This window comes from Anser anser (genome assembly GCF_964211835.1).
Source record: "Anser anser genome assembly, chromosome: W".
NCBI lineage: Eukaryota > Metazoa > Chordata > Aves > Anseriformes > Anatidae > Anser > Anser anser.
The window spans coordinates 15,179,048-15,206,304 of NC_139731.1; the positions used below are offsets into that span (position 1 = coordinate 15,179,048).

General features: G+C 44.2%; 1 protein-coding gene across 6 annotated transcripts in view; it reads left to right on the forward strand.

The window, feature by feature from the left end:
* The window catches only part of LOC310888631 (netrin receptor DCC), a 414,661-nt gene that overhangs the window by 58,896 nt on the left and 328,508 nt on the right, over positions 1-27,257 (forward strand). For 3 of the 6 annotated variants that reach the window (XM_083815522.1, XM_083815523.1, XM_083815524.1), the window contains exon 1: positions 10,435-24,514. The exons of the other annotated variants lie outside the window; for them this stretch is intronic. The gene's annotated coding sequence lies outside the window, so the exon portion shown is untranslated. Of the gene's footprint in view, positions 1-10,434; positions 24,515-27,257 lie in introns of those variants that run through there. 6 annotated transcript variants of the gene reach the window in all.

Here is a 27,257-nt window from a genome sequence, read left to right on the forward strand (position 1 = left end):
GGGAGCCGTGCATATGAAATTTCCGCGGCCGACGTCTGCATTTCAATGAGCCCGAGCTGCTGTCACCTAGCCATTTATTACGTGCCTGTTGGGGCTCCGACAGGCAACACCCAAGCTGTTTCTCGTCCGCTTAAATTCCAATATTTACTTGCAATTGGTTCGCTCTGAAGACTTCCCTTAAGGTCGTGCGTGTCAGCTTCGTGTTGAAAACGTTCTCCCCCTGCAAAGCCCGGCTGCGATTGTTTGGATGTTTTTGATGTATCAAAGAGGGAGCAGGGGAGAGGAGCTGGAGGATGGCAGCGGATGCTGGGAGCCGGCCTGGAAGTCATTATGCTCTCCGCTGCCTCTGAAGACAATAATAAAGGGCCCTCAAAGTTCGGTAGGAGTAAAGGCTGGCCTCGGGAATGGCAACAGGAGTTGTTGGGTGCTCGGGCTGTTTGTGAAATCCCGGCCAAAGCTGACCATTTTGAGCAGCTTTTAAAATAAATACATGAATTACACTTCAGGACGATGTAATTCAAGGGGCAGGCTTTGGGGCTGTTCCCTTCTCGCCCATTCATTCCCCCGCTGCTTTCCTGGGAAAGGGGTAGGCGGCCTCGTCGCTTGTGGTATCTAAAAGCAGAATAAGAGAGAGCTGAGGAAAATATTCCGGGGAGCACCGGTTTACTGATGGGAGAGCCTTGCAGACACCTGCTCACGTTGCCAGTGAGCGCTGCGATGCTGCATCGGGAGGTTTTCCACCTGTAACAGTGCCGGTGCAATCTGACGTAATTATCTTTGCTTTTCCTGCCTCTCCGTGCTGAGGAGCATCATTGCAGGTGACAGGGAGCAAGTTTTCCGGATTTCCTCTCACCGACTCGGCAGAATGACGGCACGCCTTTTATTTCTCCATCCTACGTGCACCCGCGGTGCCTGGGGAACGCCCTTGAACAACGCTCCTCGCCCGTGCAAAGTGCGTGAATTACAAAGGAAGGCTCAGGACAGGAGGATCTCCGCCCAGGTAGTAAGGGATTAGCAAATTAGGACGTGATTCGTTACGCAGGAATTCGCTTCTCCCTCTTTAATTTATTGGGTTTATCATTCTGTGAAGGAGGTGCCGGCCCTTAAGGCTTAATGTAAAGGAAAAGAAAGTGTTTTTCCAGATGTCATGCGTGATACCGTAACGGATTTTGCTAGGGAAAAAGTCATTTAAATATTCTCCGTACTGTGAAACTGGAAGGAGCTTCAGCAACGTGGATGAGCGGCGGGGCTGAGGAGGGCAAACACGGCTGGAAGGGGCTGATGTTCTCCGTTAGCGAGGGATTCGGAGGTATGTTATTGTATTGGCGGTGTTTAGGGCAAAATAGCTGATAACGTCCCAATTCATGTCCCCGTTTGTGCCCGTTGGGTTTTCAGCTGATCTTAGGGAACTTCATCGTTGTGACAAGCAGAACTTTCTGGTGGCGTGATAATATTAAGAGGGAATCGCCCTAAATAAAGCCTTGACAGAAATGATGTCTATAAAATAAGTACACCTAGCAAGTCCTATTCTGCTTTCCCATGCTTTAAAGCTTTAGGCCAAAATATAAAATATTGTGAGCCTTGACGTTCACGTCAGAATATATCGTACGAGATGTCACCAAGAGCCACAGGAATTAACCACCATTTCGCCAGCCGCTCGAGTGGCCGCACGGGACGGGATTAATTGCGTTTGTCTCCGTGATAGATGCTTTTCAGCGAGTATTTTCATGCGGGAATTAGCAAACGAGACCGCAGCGAGCTTTACACGTGAAAGATGTGTCAGCGGGAAGAAGCCTCGGCGCGCCTTGTTGGCGCTGCCACAATTAATGGCCGCGCTAATTTGTCATCTCCTCTTACCCTCTCCGGCCATCCCTGTAACTTCTCGTCCCCACCGCTTTCCAATGAAATATTCAGCGACAATCAGCGACGACAAAATGCATAGGTAATGCGAAGTGACAGCTGTTGCACGGGAATCGTGGATATTTGGGATAATTGCGTTCAAAGCCCGGTCCCATCACGGTCCCTATCGATCGGGGCAGGTACCAGACGCCGAGTGGGGCGGCGCCGGCAGCTGGATTGCAGCTCTCCCAGCTGGGAGGGTTAAAGACGTGGGGCCTCTGCGGGGCCATCCCCACTTTTTAAGCCCGTCATGAACAGATATATCCATTCAGCATGTATCTGAAACCTTTTTTTTTAGCTGAAAACGCTGTCTTACGGTTAAATGCCCCAAACTTTGCATTTACTCAGTTGCCACTAACTCCACGACCTCAGGCTTCTCCATCAGCACCACGTAAGGTGCCGTGGCCAAGAGATGCGGGAATTTTATCAAGATTTTAGCCATTTCCCCATGACAGAGCTTATAACAAGCTCAGGACTCCCGGCCCCTCTGCCCGTCCATCTCTAAGCGCTGCCTGCTTGTCATAGCACATAACACGGCGGCGAAATTAAAGCTGTCCACAGCTCAGGTACGCCGAGAAACAACCGCCTTGTTTAATAATGTCTTCGATCGCAGCTCAGCTGTCTTCCTCCTTAATACGAACCAGCCGGGTTTAACTAATTACTCGCATCAAATGTGTCAAAACCTGGTAAGCAAGAAGCCGGGAGATGGGCTGTTATCTTCCCCGTCGCTTCTGCATTTCCAAAACAGAGCAAGGCACGTGTGTGTGCTCGGTGTTTGCAAATACCGAGCCGGCGGAGCAGTGGGAACGCGGAGCACGTGGCCGACCAGCAGGTACGATGCACAGCAAGCCCGCAGAGGGGATCCCACAGTTATTTCCCCCGTGGTTTATTTCTCATGCTGTTTATAAACATGATTTCGAGAGGAGGAGTGGCATACAGTCCCACGTTTCTAATGGGATGAAGGTGTCCTTAGCAAGCTCTCTGCTGGCTGATTTGCAGACGTGTTTGCCGTAAAAGCCAACATCGAGACCAAGCTAAGGACACCTGGTAGAGTTTTAGGCTCGATCACTAGCAAAATACTCGTCTCTGGCTCCTCTGTGGTGCTTGGGCAGCCTTGGCTTTGTCTTAGAAGGAAGACCTGGCAATGCATTATATGCGACCAGGAGCCCCATGGCTGTGTCCCCATGTCCCCGCTGTTTCTGCGGTGCTGGCCATGCCCGGTCAGTGGGAAGGAGCCACGTCATCGCTCTCTTCCTTGACTTCCCTATGTGCCCCAGAGGATTAATAACGAGGGCTGGCTTGAGGTTCAGTTCGTTAATGTTGATAAAGCACTTGGGGTCCCGCAGCGGAGCGCACGACAAGGCGTGGGGGGAATGGGGCATCTTTATTTTAAGCCGCTGGTGGTGTGCAGGGTGTCGGTGGCGAGAGCGGAGACTCTTTGTCTCTAAAAGCCTCCAGATGAGAAGGAAAATGAGGGGAAAGGCGCTTTAATGGAGTCACTTTTCAGATATTAATCATAGTCTGAGTATTTACAGAGCGCTGCTGTCATATTTACTTTCTGTCCACAGTCCATCTTTTGCTCAAGCCGCTGATTAATTACCCGTCTGGACATCCGTGCTGATGAATCAATGACCCAAATGATGACCCAGAAATACTAACTAGCATGGCCCTGTGCTTATATGCACGAGAAAACCCTCGCCTGGGCACGTTTTGTGGGCAAAGCTGGGAAGTTTTCCTCCGTCTTTAGCACGTGGTGGAGCTCCCTCCCAGCCGAGCAAGCCCGGAGTTTTGAAACACAAACTATCAGGAATGGAAAACCGTAACCCTTGGGGATTAAAACTCAAGATCCGCATATGACGTTTTGTTTTATGCAGCCAAATAATTCCTAGTGTATTTTCTGTTTCGTATATGACGCCTCGCCTCTGTGCAGCCTGTCACCCTCCCGTTATCGGATGTTAATCTTCGGTGCCAGCGTTGCAGAAAAAAAAAAAGAAAAAGAAATCAGTATGCAGAGCTGCAGGGACGTGTGACAAGGAAAAATAACTCTTTGCTATGCTTTCATAATCTCCTCTTTTCATAATCTTCTCCGTAAGGGAAGGAGATGGCGTTCAGCTCCTGCATCGCTCCTGTCTCCCTCCTGGCCCTCCTTCAGGCTCCGTGCAGGTTTCTAAAGTGGAGCCCTGGTGGGATCCCTCTGCTGTAATTCTCTCTCATCGCGCGGCGCCTAAATAATGTAGAAGGGAGGAATGGAGATAATAGGGCTGCTGACATCTGGCTAATTGCCATGCCGGCTGGGGCTGCCTGGCAGCCGAGGGAGGCGTGATTTGGGGTTGAAGAACTTCTAGTGAACCGTGATGGACAGAAGCCATCAGAGAGAGACAGGCGGAGAAAGAAAAATGTGCGCCTTTTTCCCTCTAAATGGGTCTCGGTGGTAATGCCGTCACCTCTGGTATCATGCGGCTTCAGCCTGTCGATGAGAACGGCTTCGAAACGTGGGCTTGCAATTGTTGCAGCTGAATTTCGGTATCAAGTCGAGATGCACCGCGTGTTTTCCGCTCATTTTCCTATCAAAGAGTGCAAGTAAGAGTGGAAAAATCCAAGGAAGCCACACCTCGATTTTTTAACCACTCCAAGAACTTGTTTTTATCCCCTAAAATGCTTAAAAAATATAAAACTGTATTGTTCTCTTGGATTTGACGCTCTTGCAGGTAGGCACAATGTCTCTGTAGGCACCTGGCCTCTGGAGCACTACTATGCCATTAGTGTGAATAATCATTCATTTCTAACTGCGTGCATTGGCAGCAATACATGTCATGAAAAAATATCAGTTCCATTTCCAACTTTCGGCAAAGAAATTATAAAGGGACTTCCAAAAACACCCGTGTCTCTGAACACAGCTACTTTGGGGGCTCTGTTTTGCAAGGAGTTGGTTGAACGTGGCAAAACACATATCCTGGCATATACCTGCATATCATAAACTAGGGGCATAATGAAAAGTAGCTCTTCTTCTGCTAGAAAAACGTTTGTTTTGGAAGATGATTAGCTCACGGCAAAGATGGAAAGCACCTGTAAAAATAAGGAGTATTTTGCAGTGCGGTGGGGATGCGTGCACATGGTGCCGACGCGAACACCCACTTACTTACACACCCCTACTGCCGTGGACTGATTCAATCTTCGGTTTTGAGGACGATTAAAATTTTAATGCGTCGTGTCCACATGTATAAAATGTGCGGAGGGTAAATCTCAACGATTACCTTTACATCGCGAGCGCCGCCGGCTACATGTTTATTGCGCAACTTCATCTGGAAAGGTTCTTTCATGAATTTTCATCAATTTTTCAACAAAGCCCTGTTGCAAACGGTGAATTATGCATTAACATATGCTCCCGGTAATTTCCACAACACTGGCAGCTTTCTGGCACGGCATCAGTAACTAACATTTATATTTTTAGAGTTTATTTATTGATAATATCAAGGAACTAGGGAGTACGGTGAGAGGGAATATGGCTTTTATTTGATGGCTGTTGGGTTTTTAGGCCAAATAATGAGTGATGAGTAGGTTCGTGGGTGCAGCAGCCTTCTGCCCCAGCTTTAGCAGATGTCGGATGCCTGATTTATAAGCCAGGTATCCGTGGAGGGGTTGACCCTGGAATTTGTCACTGCCGGGAGCTTTGTTTTGTCATGCATCTGTCGCGACAGGAGCAGGCTCGGTGCTTGGTGGCATCGCTTTTGCCTGACTTCTGTAGGTTTTTCCTGCCCCTCGTTACGGGGCTAATTTGCAGTTTTCTGCAATTTGAGGAAGAGTACGCAGAATTGTTTGTTTTGAAAGCTGTGAATTCGGGACATTGAAACCAAAACACGGCGGCGTTGGTCTTTCGGGGAAATAGGCTCTCGTTTGCTCTCGTAAAAAATAGAAAGGTGCCTTTGGAAAGAACAGGTTACTGGAAAATGTAACCAAGCATTTGTGGTCTAACGGGAGAAGAGCTAGAAAGCTTGCAGAATAGTGGACTCGTTTTTAAAGCCTGTTTTTTGCATTTTTTTCTCATGACAAAGTTCTTGAGGAAACGCTGTGCTAATCAAATAATTGGCTAGGACCGTAGTGAAGTGTTTTTAGATAATAAGATGGCGGGACGTAAATACGGTAAGAAATGCAGGCATAGGACAGACTGCCCTGAAATGAACACCAGCGTCAGGTATGCATTATTGCGATTCATTACTTAGCTGTTCTAATTTGAAGATGAGTAGCCTTGTGAACCTTTGGATCAATGGATGGATTGTTTTGTTCATAGAACTCAGTTCCCAAGCAGGAGTTTAATTTTTTAAACTCAAAAGTCTATTAAAAAAGTCAATTACATTAACATACGTACATTTCTTTGGCTTTCTAATCTGTCTCCACTTAGACTTTCATGTTCTAAACCTCTTAGGACGTTCGTATAAAATACCCATAGGTAGGAACAAGTTTAGAGGCTAGAGGTTACCAAAAAAAAGGTAAAACGTAAGCGGGTATTTAAGGTGGGAAATCCTTGCTGGGATTTTCCAAGGACTAGGTCAGGCATCTCTTTGATTTGCCTCTTCTTTCAGTGATATTTTAGAGCCGGATTTCCGTAGTTTCTCTGGTAATATCAATTATCGACGTTAAACTGGGACCTGGTGCTTTTGGGGGAGAAGCACCGTCCTTTAGAGACCCTTGCACCATACAAATACACAGTAGACTTAGATCTAAGTTTAGGGATTTTATTTGTTTGCTTCGGAGTCTTTAGAAGCTACAGTTTCTCCTCAACGCCTTGGCTGGATTCTCACATATTTTCTGGCCCTGAATGTCTCGTAGATTAAATACGTGTTGGTTGCAGGAGGGGTGTTAGGGTTATTTGTCCCTGCTCTTGCACAGCACCTCTCCCCCACCCCTGCCTTCGCTAGCCTGCCCTTATTAATCTTTTCTACCACGTGATTAGGTTTTCTATAAATACTCTATAAATAAACATACTTAGTGATGCCACTAATGATGAATTGGTTCATAATGGTTTACTGGTCATGATTTATGGATGACAAGTTTAAGCAATTATTAAGCTTAATTATACTTAATCGATGGGGTATTATTCCATTGTTTGTCGCAGCGTTTTTTAGCGATGGGAATGAAAATAAATGTGGTAGGAAAAACTAGAGTTCAGTAATTGTTAAATGGGTATATTAATTCTTACATGTGTAACTAATTAAAGGCACGACTGTGCGCTGAACACATGGCTGAAGGGGCACCAGCCCGCACCGCCAATAACGCACACCTGGGCAGCGGCAGAGGAAGCTGTAAGACAAATATTTTGATTTTGAGAAAGAAATTAAGATGTTTACTGTACATGTAGCATATGTATGTGTGCACGTGCATCTCTGGGGATATACAAATAGTGACTGGCCCTTCCTGATGCCACCTTTCCTTGGCCAAAAATGAAATTGTACAACCAACCCGCATGACTGCTGTCTACCTAGGCATGATAAAGTCATCTCCTTGGCGTTCTGAAGGCCACCCCTTACACAACTGGAGCTCATCGTGGTTGTCTTCACCTTTTTGAGCGTCAAAGGCATTGACAAAGCCCGTGTTCATTCCTTGGGTACGTTCAACAGAGACCAGCCTTACCAGAAGGTGCGTGATGCGATGCATCGCCGACGAGTTTTCCTTTGCTTCGGTAGTTTAAAGGTTTGCATCGAGACCAGTGTGAGTCTGGATCCTGTATTATTTCTAGTGCTCAGGGTGTTACGCACATAGTTTGAAGTGACTGTAAAATACTTTGTCGTCTCCTCAGCAGCTGTCAGCTCATACGGATCCCCAGGACTGCGCTTGTCATCATCTGGTAGAGGGGACAGGCAAATAGGTGTTTGTTTAGACGCAGGTTACTCTGAAAAGTTGGAATTAAGTCAAAGAACTCGGCTAATTCAGACAGAATGGAAGAAAACAATTTGTTTGCTACTCAAATAGAAGGGAAAACTGCTTTTAGAGGAGAAGAAAAGAGAAAGCACTGCTGAAAATGTCCCTTTAAACCAAGGGAAAAATGGTCAGGACTAAAGGAAGCTTCTTAAGAAATCTTAGAGCAAAAATGCTTGGAGGGTAGGAGTTGGGGTGCTAGAGGGGAAGTACCAGATGAGTTTGCCCTGCTCTTGCTGTTTCCTCTAAGGATGTTGTGCGCTAGGTGCTCAGCCGGGGATTTTGGTGGCAGCAACGGCTGATACGTAAAGAAACCTGCTGGATAAACTGTTTGCACAGAATAGAAGATAAAGAACACTCGGCAATCGTTTGACATTTCAGGGAGAAAGGGCTTTATCTTTCTCCCTGTTAAGCCATATTAATTAGCGGCTATTTCCATGCATTATCACGGCATGACGAAATACCGGCTCCAGAGCTCGTGCCCCGCAGCGCTCGGCCCCAGACGTGTGGGGCTGCCCAGGGGCACAGTGGGGCCGGGCGGCTCTCGGTGGGCTTTGTTAGGGCTCCCCAAAAAGCCACGTGCCCGGCAAAGCCTTGTGCAGGGGGCATCCCTATTAGGATATCCCCTGCCGTTTAAAATTACGGAGGCTTCTCTTTGAGCAATCCTACCTCGCCGCGGTGTTCGTTGTCTTCCGGAAAACGCAAGCGGCCCGAAACTTTTAGGGTTTGGGGTGCGGGGCCATGGAGCGACCCCACGGTGCCGTGCGGGACGTGCAGGGGCTCCCTTGCCCAAGGAGTCCCTTGGGCAATTAAAATGTTTCTTTCGGGAGAGCCGTGCACAGAGAGGCAGCCGTTTCCCCTTCAGAGCTGGCATTTGGCACTGTATGCTTACCACTGGGATTTCGTACTCCAGACCATTGCTGAAAAAAACCCAGCGGTTGGAAGGCTCTGTTCTGATCTCGTCTCCTGGGTTCGCAGGCGCGTCGCTTCCCGAGACAATCCTCCCTGGATTTGAAATGCCGACGTTTGATGTTTATTCAGACTTGATTATGCTGGGAAATTTCAAGGCAAATCCATCGAGCCTCCTAAGACCCGTGACACGGTCACGGCAAAAAAAGGTGGGGGAACGCCTTTCTGTCCTCCGTAATAAATAAAACGCATCCCGAGCACGCATCCTGTTGTGAAAGTTTGCAGACGAAAATAGAGGCTGCTGGAAATACAAACTCGGCATTCATTATTAATCACCCCTATTTTTTATTTATTCATACACCACCAAAGATAACATACAAATGAGAGCCTTCCCTGAGGAGCTCCGGGGTGCTCTGGAGATGTGCCGGTGCTGTCATACGGAATGGAGACATGAAAGGAGCCCGAGAAGATGAATTTATACAAAAAAAGGTCATGAGGCAACTCCGTGTCACTTCACCTCTCCGCCTTGGGCTGCTATCTGTGAAATGTGCTCAGCAGACCCCTCTTCCGTCTGGCCGATGGGAGAATGAATTAAGAAGGGGTTTTCAAAGATGCTTGAGGAATTAATAGGAATTAATGAGAATTCTGCAAGCTTGAAGGCTCCCATCCCTAACTTTTATGCAGTGCTTTGAACATGAGAACTCCTAAAAAAAAATAAAATAAAAATAAGAAATTGTTCTCTTTCACGAACTTTGTTCTTCAAGAGACATTTGTGAACACGTAGAGATCTTATTTTTGTTCTGCTCTTGGCTAGCCGAGATACCAAAAAATCATATATTAGTGCCCAGTCCTTCTTTCTAGGCTTTTGTCTGTAAACCGTGAAAGTGATCTTTGTCTTCATTGCCTGGAGGGGCTTTGTGAAAGCTAGGTAGACTCAGAACGTAAGGAAAAACAGGATGGTAAAAGGAACCAGAGCCACCTCGGAGTTTTCTCTTACCTTTTAGAAGAAGGTCGTTTTACTCTTGCAAATCTTTCTTGTACTTGCAATATGCAAGTCCATTAGTATTGTATGGGAATCAGGACAATACGGTAAAATCATGCTCAAATATATTTGTGAATATTGCAATTAAACCTTGCAAAATCAACTCTCCTTTTTGCTCCGAGTGAACTGAGCTCTTCATGGGGTCTGCATCGCCTGTGGGCAATTGCACAGCTGGCAGAAACCTTCTCCCACGTGCAAGTCCGCTGGGATGTGCACCTCCAAGGCTTCTTGGCGGGCTGTTCAAGACAGATGTGACCTGAAACACCCCGGTGTTTCGTTCAGAAGAGTTTGGAAACCTTTGTTTCTGCACTGTTTGGTTTGGGAAAAGGGGGGAAGCTGAGGAAGCTCATGATTGCCCTGATGTACAAAGTCACGGGTTTTAAACCCGCATAGATTTAAACCTACTAGGTCTCTTTTTTCCCCTCTGTATTTTAAAGTTCTTACAAGGAAGGAAAAAAAAATACGGGTAGTGATTTTACGACTTGTGTGAGATAAGAAAAAAAACTTATTCAGGTTTCTGGTGCCTCTTGTCTTGTAGGTCTCAGTCCCTGTACGAGACTTTAAGGAAGCAATTTGCTATTGATTTACACTTAAGTATATATATATATATTTAAAAAGTGGTTCTTTGTCATTATCCTTTTCACAGCTCTACTTGCTCGTTTGTGATTTGGCTTACCAACATGCGTGCCACAGGAGCAGGGCGCGATTTCTATTAATAAACTGTTGAGATCCTTGGGTAAAAGGTACTGCTGTAATTAAACATTATTTGCAACTGTCTGCCCCTGCTTTTGATTTGCGCTGAAAAAAAGATTATTGGCAACGGAGAAAAGCCGAAGTAGGCTCCTCATTTTTAATCTTGGTTGTGGCGGCGGTGGTGACCTACCAAACCCGTGAGTTTCCATGCAACCCAAGTAAGTCACCAGATTGCCCCCTGAATGCATCCATAAGGAGAGAAAAAGTGAAAACCTCAGCTCAGCAAAGTTTTGCTGCCTTGGGACTGCTCAGAAGAGACCCGAGCTGGCAGCTGAATATTGCATCACGATCCATTTGCTATGGCTGCTGAAGGATGACGAGTGTTACAAATTTTAAAACCTTCTTAGTATCTTCAACATTTCTTCCACTCCCCCCCCCCGCCCCCAAGTCACATATTTATTCAGGTGTGAGCTCTGCCCTGTGATTTATTATTTGTCATTTGATTCGATCTTGATTAAAGCTGTAATATCACTATTTAAAGGAAATCAAATCAGGACTGCAATTCTGCAATCAATCATGAGTCTCCATGGGATGTTTTGCCGGCCTCTCTCCCCGTACTTCCCGTCTTGTTGGAAAAGAGCTTTCCATTGGTGCTTTTTTTTTAAATAAAAAAGCATTGATCTTGTGTCTTGGATACGGCAACACGATATTTATTAATGCATCACCTGAATATGGTGAGGGCTTTTTTTATTTTTAATTTTTTTGGTGTTAAAAAAAGAATATTTTGACCTTGCAAAAATTGATGACCTTCCAAGAATGACCTTCCAGGTACCTTCAATGCATAAATACATTGGTTTTTGGACTGAGAGTGGAACTGACTGCTCACACTGCTTTGGGAGGTGTGAAAATCTATTTTCAGTCCTGTTTTGTGTGAGCATCACCTTGATTTTCGTGTGAAAGCCAAGCATCTAACACGGAGGCGACACAAAGGGCCATGGTAGGAACAAGATGCCCAGGAATCCTAATTACTGGTCTCATTGCTGTGCATTTTTTTCCTTAAAATCACTCGTCGTCTTTTCAACCAGTGTATTACTGGTTGTACATCCGGGACCGCTGGGCCGTACCGTGGCCTCCATTTTATTTTTTTTCATGAAAAATGCTGTATTTACAAATTACCAAGTCTGATAGAGTGCAAGGGTGGGAAAGACGCAAGCCTCCTGTTTGCCTTAGCTCCTACTGGGCTAAAAACATGGACTTCCCTCCAAAACCACTCACAATTGTGCTCATAAAAATGAGGTTTTCTTGCTGTGGAGGTTCAAAAGCGTTGTCGGTTCTTCGGTCCCACTGCGCTACCTGTGTTAACGCACCCATCTTGGCCAACAACTTTGTGAAGTACAGGGAAAATGTGTCTTGAATGGCCAGAAAAAGAACCTGTATTAATAATTTATATATATATATATATATGTAGATTCTTTGTGTGCCTATGAATAAGGGGGCAGGGCTTGGAGAAGGGTTTCCATCCCTTTCCCCAACCCAGACATAACTCCTTCGACCTGAAGAAAGGCAGGGGACTCGGAAAAGAGAACCCCAAATACATGCAGACTTTTGGTGAGCACATACAGGAGATGTAGGATAGGAAACACTTTTTCTATGAGGCAGATACTGCAGTTCCTACGTATCAAGAGTGTTTTTTTTTTATCTGCTGCTCTTACTTAGAGCTCTGCGTTTGCTTCTTTTCCCCGGGGATGTACGTGTCTTCTTGCTGCCTGACACCCTTAACCATATCAGACCTTTCTCTCTGCTTCTTTGTCCTTTGCGTTTTATGGCATCCTTCTCTTTCTTCTGTCACTAGCTGTCCCATGAGACTCTCAGGACCCCCTGTTAGTTTCTTTCAGCAAAGAAAGCTTTTTGACAGCTAGTCTGAGTCCTCCTCAATGGTGTGATATATAAAAAAAAGCGATAATAGGTCGTTCTCTCCCATTTTCAGATCATTTTCTTTGGCATTTCCTTCCTTTTTCTTTTCACCCCTCATTTCATGATGCTCGTCTCCTACTGAAGTCCCCCCACTGTGATAAGCTCTGGTTGTCACAGGGTAACACATCTCCAGGCCAGTCAGTGCCTTCAGCCCCGACACTGGTTCCCCTTCTGCTTTCTCGCCTTCGTTTGAGGGGCTGGAGAGAAAAAATGCTGATTCTTCGTTTTTTTTTTTATTATCATTTCAGAAATATTGCCATTAAAGAAATAGGCGGCACAGAGCATCTCTTCACTCTCTGCTCTTACCCTTTATAGGGATAAATAATAGTTACAGGTGATCCCCCATAAAGCCTCTTATTTCTGCAGTTTCCTATACTATTGTCTAGCATCTTTTAAAGGCGACTGCCCCAAAATTTGGAGTTCAAGTTTGATGTCAAGAAGCACGACGATCCCGTATGCATACATCCAAAATCCTTGAAAGTACCACACAGAAAATCTTGCAAAATAAAGTTTGGGGCCGATATCCTTGCTACGCCACTTCCATTGCTAATGTTTTTAAAGCTGATTAATTCTACTGTATTTGAGACTGAAATTAAACAAAGTGTTCCTGGGGGTTTTAGTTACAGGGGGTGCTGGAGGAAAATAAATACTTAGGATTCCAGGGGATGATCTGTAGGGAAGATAAAGTGCTCAATTAAATTTAGCGAGCGAGATTATTCTTTCACTGAGAATTATTTCACCCCTTCAGGAAATATTTGTTCTCTGTGTTTAGCTTATCATATTGTGTAAGATGATTAGCTGAAATGGGACGTCGTCTCCTATATAGAGTTAAGAGCAAGAGTCCTGAATGACAATATCCAGGCACGCAAAGATAACATTAAAATGGGTTCTTAAAAAGAATATAGGAATCGTTCCCGTAAAGACAGAAGAGCTAAAAATGTGGTTTCCCTGCTATCGAAATGGACTGCCGAGCTATCAGGAATTGAAATTTCTGTATTATTTCACCTGTTCTCTCCCTGCACGGACAACCTGAAGCAGTCAGATCCATAGGAATAGAGGGCGCAAGAGGATCTGATCTAGCTGCATGGCTGTGTGATTTTTTTTCGCTACGTCTAATTTCCAGTTCATTGTGGGTGTTAAAAATTGGCAACTGCTGTAGCGGTGCTGGTCAGGCTTTCCTGTTCATTTGAATACTGAAATCAGAAGGTCTTACTGTTTGAATTTGTCAGTTTTCTGACAAATGTGACCTGTAAAAATTAGATAACAACAGGGATGAAGCTGTGGCATTTTCTGCTAACGTATCATTTGGTTTTCGAGGCACGGTGTGCTGGAATTTCATGGTTCGTAGAAAAACATCTGGATAAATGCGAGTGCTCTACCTTTGTCTTGTATTAATGAAGAAGAAAAAAATCACTCGTTTCAATCAGCAAAATGAAAAAGAAATAGGAAAAAAAAGGATTGCATCTTACATCTTTTCCATTACTTACTTGGAGCTTTACCATATATGCTACAGTTATTTAGAATTAAAAGGCTCACTTTTAATGGGTTAAAGCAATATATTTATGTTAGTCGGGCAGGATATCCTGTTCAGGCTCAAGTTGACTTTCCATTCTGTAGCTGTTTGCTCTTGCCCAAAGCAGTCTGCATTGTCAAGAGGCCAAAGGAGATGTGGGACCAAGTGATTTTGGGCAGCCTGTTCACTCGTGAAGCTCTTCTGAACCTTTCCGAAGTTGAGTTTGGTGCTTTCTCTGCCTCTGAAATCCTTTTCTTTGTCTGCTTTAGAGTACAAGACTTAAACACTGAAGCCGTTCCTTCGTTTTATGATTCTATTATGCAAAATGATGTGAAACTCAGTGACTGAAAGCTCCTGTCGTGCAATCATCTTGTCATGCAAGATGAAATGGGCAGAAGAAGGAGGTCTCGTGGAGGTGCTTACTGATGGGCTGTTGGGACCATTTTTCCAGTAGTAAGAGTTCGATTCCATGCACGGAGCAGGTCGTTTTGGATCTGAGTATAAGCTGTGCTATAAATGAGATATTTTATAGCATTGGGTAGAATTGCAGCATTATACTTCGTTTTCATCTTCTTCTTGCACTACTTTTTTTATCTACTTCTTGCCCAACGTCTCCTTCCTGAGCAGCGGTGTCTAACAGGTTCTACTAATTTTGGTTTAGAGAAATAGCAAACTAGAAAGAACGAGCAGTGGTAACTCAACAAAAACTGTAGTGAATATTATATGCTTCCTGTAGGGCTCTACCAGTTAACCCTTCTTCGGTTTTGGTGGTTTTAAATAAGCTTTGCCTGGCACATCAGCTTGGACTCTGCTAATTTGGTTGCTACTTACCAAGCACATGTATTTAAACAATTCAGTTCGTAAAATATTACAGGCTAACGATGAGCCTCCAGTTGTGTGCATTGACTGATGCAAGAGAACAATGACTGTGCATCCTTTACGTTAGATTGCTAGTTGTGCTTTTAGGATATTCTGTTCTGATCACGTCTGAAATGGTACTTACATTGATATCCCTGCTAGTCGTGCTCGGCGACACAGAGCGGTAGCTACACGTACAACAGGAGCGCCCCTGTACCACGAATGAGGAGAAGTGCAATGCCAAGCATCAAATTGATTTTAAATGGTGCCGTAGTTCGTCGCTTCGGCATGAAATTTTAATGGCAAACAAGCTGTAAACAATTCTGTCCCTTGATATTTCTGAGGAGAATGTCTGTCCAAGCTTATTGATTCTTTGTAGTAAAAAGAATGCAAAAAAAGTAATTAATAACAACACTCTATTAATTGCTCTGTGGTTCTTAAAGGGAGCATTCAATTTATTCTGACCGTCTCATTCTGGAAATGCATTAAGAATTCACACATCTTACATTTCAAAAAGTTTTTCATTTGTAAAAGCTTTTTGGAAACAGAAGTTGATTGTTAGTAGCTCATTAAGCACTTAGAAAATTTCTACCAAAGTAGTAAAATCTTTCATTCAATGTGTGTTGAATTCAGTGGAGCAACAACAGGGTTGAGGCGTAGCCCTCATGCTCATTATCCCTTTCCTTTGCATTTCACGTTGTAAAACACCTACTCCAACCTAGCAGAAGTTTTTCTGCAGGCATCGTTCTGCTTGTGGAAGGCAAACATCCCTTCTAAGAAAAGTCGGCAATAATTGGAGGCTGAAGGAAAGGTAAGGTTGCCCACAGCGTTGCTTGACTTCAGTAGGCATTTTAGGGATCTGAATATTTTACTCTATTTCCAGATTTGGGCCTGATCAAAGATGTATTTATCCTGTTACGTATAAGAGACAAGAGTTCAAAGACATAATTATCTGTTCCCTATACCATTGAATGTAGTGATTATTATGAGTCACTGGGTAAAATTGAGGTGAATGTGGGATTAAAAGTCAGGAAAATCAGTTTTGTTCTTCATTGGGATGTTGATTTAAACTGCTGGCACTTCAGCTCCCCAACTGTAACACAGTACTAATATTTTCCTAACTCATTCCAAGCAGAACAAAATACAAAATCCTAAAAAAAAATAAAAAAACGCAACAACAACAACAAAAAAAAACAGACTACAGAGTGTTTGGTAGCACTGGCATTCTGCAGAAATTGCTGTCTTGTGTAGATTTTGTAGTCATGGTCTAAGAATGGCTTAAAATGGCATTCACGATTTGGGATTGTTCAGCGGGAACGACTGCATTTCTACTTCATGGGTTATGACACGAAGGCTAATTATATACAGTATGCATTATCAATTAGTGAACTGTTAGGATCAAAAACTGTTAAGATCAACTGAAGGAGCAGGATCTTTTCCGGGTACACACGTGAAGGGTCACGCCCACGTGGGGAGAACCCTGCATACCGTAGCCTAGCATCCTTTTGCCCTGGAGTATAAATAAATAATGGATGTCACCGACCCACTTAGCAGCTGTATGTTTTTAATGCAAGCATTTCCTTCTTCTCCCATGCGTACTAAGCTCTCAGGTAAACACGTTTCTTATTAAAATTCTTGGAACTGGATTTATTCTGTCCTCGCTTTCTCGCTGTATCATTGCCAGCCGTACTCCAGTGAGAACATACACATGTAATATTTTCAATAAGACAGTGTATATTGAAATTTAGGAAGATATTTTTTTTTTAAGCCAGGGGTAACTTTGTTGTGTTTGTTCTGTATTCATGTTCACCATTGTGCCTCTCACGTGTGCTCATGGCTGATTTTCTGCTTTCCTCGTTTTTGTGAGTTGAAGTTTTTGCAGCATTTTTCATTGGATTTTTTTTTTTTAGGAAAAGTTTGTATTTCTTGCATTGCGTTTCTGCTCAGAAGCAGAAAGAGGAACACCACTGAGTCTGTTGTGGCTTGACCTGGGATGTGATTTTTTTTCGGTACCACCCCCTTTCCTCCTAACTCAAGATAAGTTCTTGGAGCTGGGTTTCCCCAGCCCTGGCAAAGCACCTCAACTACAGTGGTTACTTTGAGAATTTAGCGAGGCTTTTTTACCTTCAGAGCCTATCTTTGACAGATTATGTTTTATTTTTATTCTTTTTTTTTTCCCCCGAAGCAAAGTGGATTTTTTTTTAAAAAATTGAAAACTCTTTCTGAGATAATAAAACCCTTTTTTCCCCATTTTTCCGTAGGCTTCTGGGGGTTATCAATAATGGTTATATCAGCTTGCAAAGCAACTATTACAGCCTGTATCTGAAATTAATTACAGGCACAGAAAGGTAGCACTGATATTTTATAGGGAAAAAAATGCACCTTTAGAGCTAGTAGAAGCTGTATTGAGGGCGATGCGGAAATCGAGTTCTTCAAGCAAAATCATATTGGCTGCAGCAGAATTCACAACATCTGTAAGGTTTCCAAGTCAATTTAGTTTTTTAGCAGTAATTCTTTCCAACATCTTCTTTTTTTTTTTCTCCCTCAGCACCATTTCAACTCATACACAACCTCCTTCATAAATTGCGAGGCACTGCCGTAGTTTCTAAAAATCCGAAACGTGGAAGAGTTCGAGAATCCAAGGGAGTGAATTATCAAACCGGACAGCTTTAGGTTTAGCAAGAAATCTCACGGAGATAAATCTCGGGCACCGAGTCAGTGCTTTCCTAGATTTAGAATATCTCCCCGCTATAAAACTTTCAGCACTCCAAAGCCCTGGGAGTAGGGGATGAATTCACCTCAACAACTCTGTTGCTTTTTTTTTTTTTTATTCTGCTGTGGCTCGCTGTGCTTAAAGATACCGACTGGTAGTCAGTCATCTTGTCCTTTGCTGTCAAGAAGTCGACTCAAGTTCTTACTTCTCCGATGCAGGTTGTGATAGAGCAAACCGTAAATCAGCGAAGAGCCACGATTTGCTGACAGCGTACCCTCCCCTGTTTGAGCAGAATTACTGGCAAATATGCCACCTTCTCAATGAGTAAATCGAGGTGAATCTCTCCACGCTACTAATGTTTTTTTTTGGGTAATAATAGGGGATATTTGTGCTGATGCAAACACTGTCTCGTATTATTTGTGTTAGCCACCCACAGGATTTGTTGTCAAAACGATCGCTGATTTTAAACTGAGGTTATCTGCACTGATTCTGTCTAATGAGGTGCTTTCCTCATTCATTCCTTCTTCCCATTTGTTTGAGATGTACTTTAATAGTTTTCAGGGTAGAATATTCATATTAAAAATTAGGAAGTTGCAGTTGTCCATACGGTCGTTCTTTCTGAAGGAATGCAGACTGAAGTTATTGTACGGAATTTGCTCCGATGGTGAGATTTAGGGCTGTAAGCTTGGAAAATTCCTATTAATCTTTGCTTTATCCGGACCTCTTCTTTAGGAGAAAATCACAGATCTTTTTTCTCTTTTTGGGCAGTGAATAACTAAAATGAAATGCATGGCTGGCGTAGGAGGTGGAATTCGGGTCTCCCCTTATTACAGCTTGTTGGGGATGTTATTGGGGATGTTACTGGGGATGTAATGTTGGGGATGCTATTTCTGCAGCTGTTTGCCTTGCATTGAAATGTAGTTATAAGAAACCGAATGTGGGGTCCAACAGAGTCCATATGGTCCTTTTTTGGTTGCTGCAATTTCCAAAAACGTGCATCCAGTGAGCCAGATACATGTCTCCGCCTCACGAATGCTCGTAATAAAAGTGGAAGGGAAAGTAAGTCATTACTTATTTTATAGTCTGGCTGTAAGAAGGCCAGAAATTTAATCAGATTAAAAAAAAAAACAAAAAAAAATATGTCTAGGTAGCCTGTTTCCTAGAGCTGGAAGCACTGGACAATTAAAGAAGAAACAAGTTTAGGATGGTCTTGCATTGTCGTGTCCTCCCACCCTTGCCAGTTGGCACGCAGGGAGTGCTAAATACCGGTTTCTGTCTCTGTCATGTTCAGTAGCATCACCACATCTTCCCTCTGCATTTGTCTCGTCTCCTTCTGAACGATTTGGCTCCGTAACATCCTGCAGCCTAGAGTTCCAGAATTTAATTATGCATTGCACATCCAAATTACTCCATTTATTTATGTAAATAATTCAGCAGTTATTTCACTGGGACCTCTCGGTTCTTGTGCTCGTGACGTGGCGAATAATCGTTATTTAACTGCTCTGAACCACCGATAGTTCTATCAGTTTTTAGTGGATCCTCCCACACCGTTGTCCATCTTCCAAAGAATCCCAGCCTGTCGGGTCTCTCCTGGGAAAGAAAACCACGCCATGCCTCATAGCACCCCTGCCATCCTGTCCGAATTTTATAACGGGCCCCGTTGCTCTTGTATCAGCGGTTGGTTTCTAGCCAACGTAAGTCATTAAAGATACTTAATTTCCCTCCTTCCCTCACTCCTTCTGTTTAATAATGTCTGTGGTTTGAATTCGGGTAAGGATTTCTAAGTGAGGTCCAAAGATGAGGTCCTTTGATTTCCAAAGATGGGGTCCTTTGTGCAAGTGTCATCTTCCGCAGGAAAACCAAACTGAAATCTGCTGTTGAAGATTTCCTCTCAGTTTTAAGTTTTGTCTTAGCAATCGAAATTTTCCAGAAGTTTTATACGTCACACGTTGTGGGAGAAAATAATGATAAAAAGATAATAGTGCATTTCACAACATGGTGAGTTAGCATTAGATATAGAGTTTTGAAGTCAAACCTCACGTTTTCCACAGGTGGGCAGCTCGAAGACAGGCGTGCTGAAAAAATGTTCTTTACAAAGGCCAGGCTTGCATTCACAAAGTGAGATTTGTCTGTGCCAAATAAAGGCAGTGTATTTATTGTACTTTAGAAGGATAAAATGTGTGTGAAAACAAACACCACCTGAAATCCATCCATTTACGGGCTGCAAAAACAGCTGGTGAGTACCTACCACTGTGCACCCAGTGTTAATTTGCGTCGGAGACACCTCTGCATCCAAATCCAAACCAGTAACCCCTTAGAAAGAGCAGGTGCTGTTAACATGAATGAGTGACCTGAACACCGCTTAAAAACTGAGACGCGAAAGCACCACGATCTCTCTTTCATTACTGGGGAAGATGATCCGTGGCAAACGTAAATAGCTTGCCCAGTATCGTGCAGGGAATTTGTAGCCGAACCTAAAATAGCGTCTTGATCTCAGAGCCAAGCCTGAGTTAAAAGATGATCCCTTTCACTCCGCTCTTATTACACAATACTTGATACTTTTAAAACAGCAAGGAAAAAAAAAAAGAGAAAAACAGCAGTCTGTGAGGCAGCATGGATAGTTCTTTGACAAGGTGACATTAAAAACTGGGTTGTACAGCTTTGCGTCTATCGCTGTGTTTTCTGATGCACTACCTAACCTGTGCTGTCATTACAAAGGCTTTATTTAATATTTACTGTTTGAGCTACGTCCTTAAGAAACCCTTTAGGCTGCACATACTCAGCAGTTTGTAGAGGAAGGCAGAAAAGCATCCCTTACTCCTCTTCTGGAGCCCAGGCTCCAAAGGCTGCGCTCTCCCAGGTTGGTGCAGACAATCGAATTACAACTTACCCAAGTCATTATCGGTGCACAAACGGGGTAGTAATCACAGTTCCGAATTAATTTGGGGACGGAACAATGAAACAAGAGGACCGAACAAGGATGGGGAGCTTTGGCTTGGCGCAGAAGGAGCGCAGTTTTTCCGATGGGAAGGGCAATAATCGGACTGTTTCCAGCCACTCTGCCCTAGCTAACGCTTCTGCTGGGTGTAAGAAAATGAACGGGGAGCGTTGCTTTAGAAACTTCTGTCGCTGGCATTGAACGTGAACATCTTCGGAGACGTAACTGCTGTGAAGGAAGGCAGTCAACCTTATAATAATCCAAAAGGTGCTCGAAAAACAACGGCTATGTAAGTGCTGTGTTACGGTTGTGTTAGCCCTGCAGCTCTGGAGAATTCCCAGTTTCAGTCTCCTCTCGGGTGTAAATTTCCTTCCTCGGAAAGAGGGTGTCATGAGAAAAAGCCATGCTGTTAATATTTTAAGCCAGGAGATTGTCTGTGCCTCGAAATAAGTCCTTCCACTTTTAGAAATAAACTAAATGTTGGGAAAAAAACGTAGTCGAGGGGGGTGATCGGGTTAACTCTATTAATCTTTCACATCCTTCCAGTTCCAGTAAGTCAGTCGGACAATGTGAGATATATAAACCCCCAGAATCAGGGGAGTAAAAGAGTTTTAAGAAAAAATGTGGCCTGAGTGGCTGCTAATCCGGGCATTTGGTTCCTGATTCTGCCGGGCGTATGTTGTGAGTCCTTGGTTAAATCGGTTGTGGTGGGATTGGTCTCATCTGCCTTTGGCTGTGATTCAGTGGCCGATAGCCTGTGCTTCTCCAGCGTCAGCAATGCCATGAAAGGGTGATTAATCCTACCTGGAAATACATGGGGAACTTGCCCCGTGGAGGTGCTTGCCTATTAAAGGGAGTGCATATAGCTAGCTTAGACTGGGTGTATAACTCTGGGACAGTCCCTTTTGGCCTTTGCGGAGTGTTTAAAGAAATCTCATGCAAGATTTTGGAGTTATGAAGCTGATTCTGCTTTCCACACTTCTGTATTGAAAACTGCCTTGTGCTCCAGGCTCAGCAGCAATGTTCTCAGCGTGGCTCTGACACGGGGAAGACGCTCAGCCTTTTCATTTTTTGCCCTCTTCTACACTAGATTTCACAGTACAGGAGAAATGGTGTCGTGTGATCCCAGGGTACATCCTACAGCAGGAGCTCTGGTGGCTTTCTTATGTATTAAAACCACCAGGTGCTCAAAACTCCTCTTCTGTCCTTACTGCTCAGTGATGGGGTGTCTGTGCTTGAAAGGGAAGTTCCTGTAAACAAGTGTTTATAGGAACAGAAAAAGTTTGAGGTTCGTGGAAATGAGAACCAACAACTGAACACATCTGATCAGGAGTTAGTGCAAATGTTCTTACCGGGAGAACATATTTTCGAGTTGCTTTCTTGAGGGATGTTTCACTTCTGAGTTTTGTTACGGTTTTTTTGTGTGTGCAACTTCAGCTTTTAAATGTACTTAGGTACGATTGTCCTTGATTCCTTTAAGGGTCTGGAATTTCGGTTCATGCTACTGCTCTTTCCACAAAATAAATGTAATCATATTCCATTTATCATTGGGTTATTCTGACATGCCAAGTGTAAGTACAAATATATGAGAGCATAAATTGCAATAGAAGAGGTATCTATGCCTCAGCAATGTCTTTTGAGTTGGTCTGAGGTAGTGATGAAGTCTTTTGAGATGCTCCAAGACAGAAATTGAAATTATTCGTGCACAAATGCTGTTTTCCCCAAGATAGGTCTTTTGACTTCCCTTCAACATGCTGGCACAGCTGCAGTCCCTGCAGATGCTGACATAATCCTTGTTTATGCTATGCCCCGTAGCTCAGTTTGGTCCTTAAAAACAGGAGGACGGAGGCAGAACAGTAACAATGATTTTCAATTAAAAAATGTATACAGTCGGTGGTACCCGCTACAAATGCAGCCTAGCAATCCTACCGAGCGATAAACCGCTGGGGAATTCAGACTCGTATTAAAATTCTGCGCGGCGGCTCTGATTAAACAGCAGAATCCTGCTGCAAGATGAATAGCGAGAATTATTGTCGTGTGAGAGGTGAGAGAAACCGGAGCACGCGAAGGTCGCTGAGGTTGGCACGGGGTCACGGCGAAGATCTCGAAGGAGAACGTGGACTTCCAAGGCCAAAACTTGGTACCGTAACCATGAGGGATATTTCATTATGAAATGTGCTGGTATGGGAAAGTGAGAAATGTTTTTGGCTAGGGATGAAAGCAAAACACGTTCATCCTTTTCTATTTATTAGATTGTCGTTACATTTTTCTCGCTCTGATATTTTGTTACAGCCACCTAGGAGATGGCTTCATTACAGAGAGTACCGACTCTAAGCCTTTATTGTATGGTGCCTACCAAATAGTAAAACTGGGAGATAGTAGGGGAAAGAAATTAAGAAAATGTGTTTAGGACATCTAAGTTACCTTTAAGGGTTAGAACAACATAACCCCATCGCAGCCATATCACAGAAACTCCATTAGAAATAATCTGACCAAGAGCAGGATAGCCATTTTAAAACGTTAGCTGGTTTTATTGATTTATCACAAAATAAACCACTGCTTCTTCCCCAAATCTGAAACATTTCTAATTTTATTGAAATGCTGCTCTCTGATTTCCCTAATGCCTTACTGTAGCCTGATGAAGGAAAGCCTCCGAAGATGGATGGTTAATGAATAATGTTTTTTAATGCTATCTGACTAATACTGTTTGTGTTTTCATATGATAAAAAAAAAAAAAAAGGCTTCTAATTAGGAGAGATATCCTGGAAAATGGCTCTCCAGACCTTGCTTGTAATACGGACTTGGCTTTTGGTGGGAGGCCGACTGGTGCTGGGGGGAAGCCGTGGTGACTGGCAGCTCGCTGTGTTCAGCATCGTTCCCCGTTTAATCTCTGGACACGGCGACTCGTGCCATGTCATGAGCCAGGATGCTGTCAGGTGTCCGTCTGAATCTTACAGCCTCCGGATTCATCTCTTTAGGAAAATAAAAGCCACCGATGAATTAATGTGGCTGTGTTTGTTATGAGCATGTCACCCGCGTGGCTCGTGGTAGCCAGCCTGCACAAGCCTGCTGTGTCCTTCTTTAGTATGGTCTCCTTTGCATTGCTTCTTGGCTCATATAAATGGAAACGTGCACATATTTAACGTCAGGTTTGCTTTTAGCCTGAAAGATGATGACCGAAAGCTGGCTGTTACTTTTAGTAGTGTCCACATATCAAACAGCACATGCTAACACATGAGCTCTTTGCAGCAGTAATTTTCCTGTAGATAGCTAGAGTATGTATTTAAAAATTTAATCGGTGGATAAATAGGAAAGATGGGCTTTCTTCTGACAAAATTAACGTGCATCTCTTGTGGTCCAGGACCTGTTTCTGGTAGAGGATCTATAGATACATCACCTCCAGTATACCTATTCTCTTCAGAATGAGGTATCTGAAAGCCATTGATGTGCTTCAGCTTAAACATTTAATGCCATATTTGATACAAGGCACCCAAAACATCTCCGGGGAGGCGGACATTTCAGAAAGGTGCCTGTGCCACGGGGTTATGGGGGGCTCTGGGGCCAGATCCTGCATCTCCTGCCTGATGCCAAGGCCTAGGCCCATGGCGCCCACCTCAGATCTGAGGCAGCCCCAGGAGCCTCACAGCACAGCAAGGCCCTGTCATGGCAGCGTGGTGACAGCCAGCAGCAGCCACCTCAGGCATGGTGAGGGAGCCATTTTCTCGCCCCAGGAGCAGCTGGAGGCGACACGACCACCATGGTCCTGAAGCAGGCACCTGCAGCCCATAGCCAGCCCCAGCTGAAACAGGGCTGTGGGGAGGGGGATCCAGGCGTGACCCCTTAGGATAATTAATGCTGGTAGCGCTGGGAGGACCCTCACCTGCTGCCTTTCAAAGACCCTCCAATCTCTCACCTGTGAGCAATTGACAACCAGAGCTCATTTATGAGCCTCCAGCAGCCTAAGGAAAGGATTGAAGGGTTGGCTGCTTTCTTACTGCTCCATGGGGCATGCAGGGGGAGAGGACGTTGGCTGGGCCCTGGTGCTGCTTGTAAAGGAACAAGGTAATGTGAAACTGCTTTTATTCCGTGTATCTTTTTGCTATAACTTATCCTCTTAGCTGTGAGGAAATGGGATATGACTGAGGTAGCTTTATTTATTAGTAGGTAAAAGTAGACGAGTTAGAGGTGGGCTTGTGAGCCAACTTGCTGACAAGTTGGTGTTTGAACAAGGTAAACGTGCATGGATGTTGTAGGGAAGGACAGTGTTGAGAGCAGAAAGGGGTCTAATGTCTTTAAGTTCATCCCTTTGTGCCTGTTGTGGTGGTGTAGCAGTGGGGAGTTAAACATCCATGTTATAGCCATAGGAGAGCTTCTTTATGGGAGGTAGATATGGGGGGGGGAAGCCTCCTCTGGTAAAAATTGAGGGAAAATATGCTGGGTACTCTTTACTGGGAAGTTCCCTTCTTGGTCAGCTTGTAGGAAAAGATCTGTAGGGGGTAACAAGCCCAAGTCAGCTGCAGATCTGATACCTGCACGGGGTGTGCAAGCATTGCCTTGTAAAGGGATGCCCTGTGCTGTCAGTAGGATTGCTCATGGCCCTCGTTACGGAGGGTACATTAAGCTATTCCAAAGGGTTTCAATGAATGATATTACAGTCTAACATGCGATGCTTTTTCCTTTAAAAAAAAAAGTGAAAAGATAAAGGGTATAGGCAGTGGCAGGTCAGTGCCCTGGGGGAGGCTGGCTGGGTGCTCGCCTGTGCCTCAGGACCCTGCTCGGAGGTGGTGCTGGGCTGTGTGATACCAGCTGCGTGCTGACGGGTTTCATGTTGGCCTCTGAGCCTCTGTGATTTTAAACAATATCCTCTTAGTGGCATTGACTTGCTTTAGAGCTGAATTGTTTACAGGTAAACGCGGTTTAAAAATGTTTCTGTCAGCAGTGCTGTGCAGCATTCATTCGCTGTTTTGTCTTCCTTAAACTACCACTGAGCAACAGTTTCCTGCTCGTGATTTAATCTAGACTAGGGGAGAGGATAAAAATCAACATTACTCCTCCTTCTGCAAGCCTTCTGCTCCAGGTTTACAGGTGTGGGAGCCTCTCAGGCATTGTGCGGAGGCTTTGGGCAGATATTGCCTGCCTGGACAGATTGCAGTTGACTTCATACTAAGGTTTTCCTAGATAAAGATATTTCGGTCTTCACAGGTACGCGTCTAAACCTGAGCAGGGTACAAAATATTTCATCCGCAGGTGTGAAGAATAACTGTGTAAATTCTCTTTTAAGAGTTGGTCACCTGCCTCCTGGAAGTAATAATGTATGCTACTGAGCAGCAAGATCTTGGTGTTTAAATGTGTCAGGGGGTGTCTCTTACCAGTGATGAGTGGCAGAGCTGTTCAGCTGCTGTGCTTTCCTCAGGAGGCAAAAAAAAACAAGAAAAGGGGAATTTGGAAAAATGAATGTGGCCTGACACTTCCAGAAATACCGGCTTAAAATGTTTTTCGTTAGGCTCTGACGAGAGAGAGATGCGTTCACAGCAACAGAGCTGCAGGTGGAAAGTATTCCTGCTCTCATAAAATGAACATATAGCATTCTGGAGCTGGGGAGAACATAAATCTCTCCAGAAGTGACACCAGAAACCTGCTGAGCATTTGCAGCTGCCTGTCGGGGTGTGCTGAATGGGGTGAGACGAGGAGGGCTGCGGCATTTTGACGCTCCTTGGAGCTGCACGTGCGTAATCCTCATTTGCTGCTTGTCACTCTCCTAATCTGAAAAGTAAAGCGGGGTGGCTGTGCTGTTTAGTCATGCTTCTTAAATGGGCTTTGTAGACTACTTTGCTCTGTTCTCCTTAATAATATGCTGCTAACATCCCCCTAAACCTTAAATACAGCTCCGAAATAAAAGGGCCATTTTCATTTTCCTCTGTTTATAATGCCAATCAATTGGCGCCTTCAAGCAATTATTGACTAATTAAAGACTATCTTGGCGAAGGCAGAAAAAGCGTTAGGAGCTCGCATGTGGCATTAAACCATTTCATAATATTTGCGTGGTGCCAGAAATGGAGGAGCAAATAGAAATTCGCTGAACCTTTTAAGGAGGAAATTGGAGTGCCGGTGACCAGACAGAACAAATCTGTTACCGAAGTGGGATCCCTTCGTGTTGCTTAATCCTTTTAAATGCTATTTACAAATTAGCTGTCGGTGTTGAGGCTTGCCTGTGGAGCTGTGCAAGGACATGCACCACTTGATCATGCATTTTGCTACCTGTAATGTATTTTGTTACCTGCTAGTTTAATTTACAGGTGGAATCAAAGCCCAGGCCTGGAATTTAGTCCTCCTGTGGTGGAGGGCTGTTCAGATTCAGGGCATGCAGTATGATACCCTTAGAAAGATTGGGGAAAAAAGAGCGAGAAAAATGACCTGATCCTGTTGTGTGGCTTGAGTGTGGACACAAATATCAAACAGAAGTTCAGAGGTTTGATTTTTTTATACCTTTTCTAATAATCTCTTGGTTTGTGCTTAAGCTCTGTTTTTTTCTGTAATTTAGCAAAGACAAAAATCAAGAGTCTCTAAATCTCCCTGACCTTTCAGGCAAAGGTACGTTGAGCTGCAGGAGCGGATTTATCGTCTCTTCTTCAAAACCATACAAACTCTGTTGTGTTTCAGAGCGTAATAGCAGATCCAGTGGGTTTCTTCGGAGATTATGGAGTTGGGGAAGCTGAAGTAAAGAAACAACAGAACAGGTCCCTTCTGCAGGGCTGTGCATTGCCCTAGCACAGCTCAGGCTGCTCCTTGTGCATCCAGATCCCAA